Below are 5,000 nucleotides of genomic sequence, written 5' to 3'. Positions count from 1 at the left end.
AACCAAATTTCACACTCCTCAAAACCGAGGTGGAATCCTTCAAAGCCCCCGGGCCTGTGGAAAATACGGCCCAGACCGCAGAATCCTTTTATAAACGCATTCTATGAACACCTTCAGGAATGCATGGATCATGCAATCCCAAACAAACCCAATCCTCCAAAGGCAGGCATCCTGTCTGGTGGACCCCAGCCATAAACAAACTATACAATAGAAGGAGGAAGCTACTACATGGTAGAGCAAAATCCCAAAAAGGGAAGGCATCTCTGATCAGTATTAGCAAAAAACTACGGGCACTCATAAAATCGTCTAAGGCCAGCTTCGAGAGAAAAATTGCACAAGACACTAAGGATAATCACAAGGCTTTCTTTAGTTATGTTAGGAACCTGGGTGGGAATTCCCAGATATGCTCAGAATTAGTCCAAAATGACAAAAAATACACCGAACCCACAGACATTGCCAACATCCTAGCTGACAGGTTTAGCGCAAACTTCTCCCCCCCTTCCCCACCAAAAGGGCAAATATCTATCCCAGCAGAGTGCTGCCCCCCTGACATATCAGATGCTCAGGTAAGAGCCGCCCTCTCCAAAGCAAAAAACACAGCATCAATGGGACCAGATGGTGTCCTGGGCTGCGTCCTACATGAACTCCAAAAAGAACTAAACCCAAACATAAAACTACTGTTCAATCTCAGCCTTACTACAGGATATGTACCCAAAGAGTGGCGTACAGCAACAGTGGTCCCTCTCCACAAAGGTGGTGCCTCAAAGGATCCTGGAAACTATCACCCCATAAGCCTGACTAGCTTGGTCTGCAAAGCTATGGAAAGGATCATCATGGACCTCATAAATAAAGATATTGGGGACCTACAGACACTGGATCCTACCCAGTTCGGCTTTGTTAAGGGCAGATCCTGCCTCTTAAACCTGGTTGATTTCTTTGAAACAGTCACCAAGGCCATTGACAAGGGGAAGGTGGTCCACACAGCCTACCTGGACCTCGCAAAAGCCTTCGATACAATACCCCACTTGGGCATTATAGATAAGCTCACCAGCTTAAATATAAACCCCTATGTCACTAGATGGGTTGCAAACTGGCTCAAGGACAGAACCCACATGGTTAGAATAGCTGGAGCCATGTCAGACTCCAAACCAGTTACAAGTGGAATCCCACAAGGCTCAGTCCTGGGACCTCTCTTGTTTGGTATACATTTCTCGGAGGTACAGGCCAACATGGAAGGACTGTGGCTGACCAAGTTCGCAGAGGACTGCAAACTGGGCGCCATAATAGACTCTCCAGCCGACACAAGCATCCTACAAAAGGGCCTCATAGAAACAGACAACTGGTGCCAGAGCCATGGCCTCAAGCTAAATGCCAAAAAGTGTATAGTCATCCCCTTCGGCAAAAACAAAGTGCCCACAAATTACCACATAGATGGTAATCCATTAAGTACGGAAGAAGTAATTAGGGACCTGGGGACCCAAGTTGATAGCAATCTTTCATTAGACAACCACGTGGCCAAAGTGGCTAGAAAAACATTTTATATAGCCCACCTAATCATGAAGGGATTCACATCTAGATCAGGGGAGGTCATCGTGCCTCTTTACTCATCCCTCATCAGGCCCATAATTGAGTACAATGCCCCTTTTGGGATGTACCTTACCAGACACCTGCAGCAACTGGAAAGACCCCAAAAGTACCTCACCAAGAGGATCAAAGGTCTCAAACAGATGCCATATGCTGCCCGGTTAAAGAAACTCCAGCTCTACTCAGTGGCATACCGCCTGCTCAGAGGCGATCTGTGCCTGACGTATAAAGCCATGTCCAACCCGGAATTAATGGACATGCTGCACCTCAGAAAATCCAAATCCCATCGAGCTACGCGCTCGAGAGACTTGAACCTCAGCACTGAAATAAATAGGACATGCTGGAGAGACAGATTCATAACCCAGAGGCTCCCTTCACTCTGGAATAAAATCCCGGTCCAGGTTAGGCAGTGCCTCATTGACTCTCTTCAAGAGGAATCTTGATGAGTGGATGGGAGATCATAGATTTACTCTGGGTATCACTTCTGTGTCACTGTTAGACAGAGGCACAGTATACTAACCTCGAAAAATGGCATAGCAAAATAAATTTAAAATGGGTGGCGGAAGCCAAACACACTCTGGCTAGGCTTGTAAATGCCCTAGGGGAGATAGCCTAGTATGAACCTATGAAAAATGGGGAAACATACAAAAACTGCTACAAAACTATGACATAAGGTATTCATGTTGGTACTTTACTTGAAATATGGATGTGAAGGTACTTTAAAGGAAGACGACAAAAATGACAACTAATACAGTGGGAGGAGAAAAGGAAAATGGTGACTTAGTTACAAATGACTAACTACAGGAGCACATCCAGTTGGTGAAGACCGTATTCTGCCTTGTTGCTATAATTGGGAAAGAAGACTGGGAGATCGATGGATTGATTTAAATTGTTTTCTGAACAGATTTTTGGTATGAAGGATGGGTTGGTTCTCACAGAAACTCTATCTTTGTGAAACACCACATATGGAGGACGAACACAGAGTGCTTGGAGTTCTGAAACGCATCTAGCTGTGGTAATAGCAACCAGAAAAAGTATTTTCCAAGAAAGAAATTTTAAGGGACATGAAGCTGCTGGTTCAAAGGGAAGCAGAATCAAAGAAGTAAAAACTAAATTAAGATTCCCAAGGAGGAGGTGGACCCTCACTGGGGGTCTAAGAAGAGATGTTCCTCTCATGAAGGCTTTGCAGAGCTTATGAGACATTATGCTAGAATTAAGAATTCCAATATGAAAATTAGATATGGCTGCCAGCTGTACCCCGATGGTAGCAGCAGCCGCACCAGACTGAAAAAGCTCTGCTAGAAATTCAAGAATTTGATGGACTGGGGTTGAAAAGGGGTCTAAGTTTCTAGATACTGCCGAGTAAGAAAATATTTTACATTTGCTAGCATAAGTCTTTCTCGTAGTTGACTTTTGGGAGTATACAATAATATCGCAAACTGCTGGGGAGATACTTGGAAGCCTGGCTAAGGTAGGAAGTGGAGAAATCAAGTAGTGAACTTGAGAGTCTGAAGGGATTGGTGCAACCCGCCTGACTGATGAATCAACAGATCTGGCACTGGGTCCAGAAAACAAGGTTGGTCTAGAAGATGAAGGTGAAGGAACAGAAACCATATCTGTCGAGGCCAATAGGGGGCAATGAGGATCAATTTGCAACCCAACGATTTTGCTTTCTGTATGAGTCTTGGAAAAGGGGGAAAATGCATAAAGGAGCCCCCGAGGACAATCGTGGAATAGAGCGTCCCTGGGAGTTTGACCTGGAAGAGGAAGCAGGGAGAAGTACCTGCTGCATTTGTTGTTGAGGGGGGTGGCAAATAGATCGCAGCAAGGCTGGCCCCATTTGTGGAAGATAAGGTCTGCAACTTCCCGATTCAGAGACCACTCGTGAGGCATGAAGATAGCCCTGCTGAGCCTGTCCACTACTGTGTTGGATTTCCCAGGGATGTGCGTTGCTGTCAGAAAACGTTGGGAGGAAATTGCCCATTGCCATAGCCTGAGGGCTTCTCGACACAATGGATAGGACCTGGTCCCGCCCTGCTTGTTGATGTACCACACAACTGACATGTTGTCTCTTTGGATTGCGACAGTACTGGAAGTAATAGAGTCTTGAAGAGCTTTCAACGCTAGGAGCACTGCTCTCATCTCTAGGACATTGACATACAGAAGGTACTTGTGAAGTTGCCACATGCCTTGGACTGTCCTGCTTAGATTATGCCCCACCCTATCAGCGATGCGCCCATGGTCATATGTATATGAAATACTATATATATATATATATATATATATATATATATATATATATATAGATAGTATATGAATATATATTTATATAGTATATGACGCACACACACACACACACACACACATACATATATACACACATATACACACACACATATATATGAATATATATAGTATATGAATATATATTTATGTAGTATATGACACACACACACATATATATATATATATATATATATATATATATATAGATATATATATATATATATATATAGACATATATATATATATATATATATATATATATATATATATACACATATACACACACATATATACACACACATACTTGGACTACATGAAAAGAGAAATGGAAGACCTCTCTGATCATGCAGCCCAGGCTGGTATGACCCTGACCCTGAATAGCATCCTGCCCTCACCAAGAATGATACCTCAGTATAAAGAAAAAATTATCAATTTCAACAATTGGCTAAGCTTCTGGTGTCATTCAAAGGGGATAGAGTGTCTGTCAGCCTGGGATGACATGCTCGACAAGCCGCGTTGATTCGCAAGAGACGGCTTGTACCTGTCACACCTAGGCTTTTGAATATTGGCCAAGGCTCTTGCTGCCCCCATAGTGCCTTTTTTAGGCAGGCTCAAAAGTCAAACCCACCTCCATACACAGCTCATTTAACAAAAAAAGTACAGTTTTGTACCTACCATAAATGTAGATGTTAGAGTGTTCACCCTGCTGCAGTCATCACACTTGGGTTATCCTGTCATCAGGCGGTCCCGCAGTCAGCCGGATTTCCAAAGTCTTGGTCCGACGTCGGTTGCTGTCGCCTCATCCCTGACGTCAGTGTGCCAGGGGTATATATATTGCAACCAACGCCATTTTCTTCAGTTTTTCTTGCCCCAGATGTCAGGTGCCCCCAAAAAGGTGATCCAAATTAGTACCAAAAGGTGTGAACACTGTACAGACACAAAATCCCTTCAGCTATAAGTAAATACATCAGTAAGGCATAGCATAGATTTAGCCAGTAGATCAGAGGGGCTGGAGGGAGGGTAACCTGGACTGCAGCAGGGTGAACACTCGAACATCTACATTTATGGTAAGTACAAAACTGTACTATGTTCATCATGTTACCCTGCTGCAGTCATCACACTTGGGTTGA

General features: G+C 43.8%; 1 protein-coding gene across 1 annotated transcript in view; it reads right to left on the bottom strand.

Annotated features, from left to right (window-relative positions):
• The window catches only part of LOC122812106 (E3 ubiquitin-protein ligase MARCHF5-like), a 268,136-nt gene that overhangs the window by 245,201 nt on the left and 17,935 nt on the right, over positions 1-5,000 (bottom strand). The window lies entirely within an intron of this gene.

Source organism: Protopterus annectens, chromosome 9.part0 (genome assembly GCF_019279795.1).
Source record: "Protopterus annectens isolate FY-2018-M chromosome 9.part0, PAN1.0, whole genome shotgun sequence".
In the NCBI taxonomy this organism is placed as follows: domain Eukaryota; kingdom Metazoa; phylum Chordata; order Ceratodontiformes; family Protopteridae; genus Protopterus; species Protopterus annectens.
This window is presented reverse-complemented; position numbering and strand designations above follow the sequence as displayed.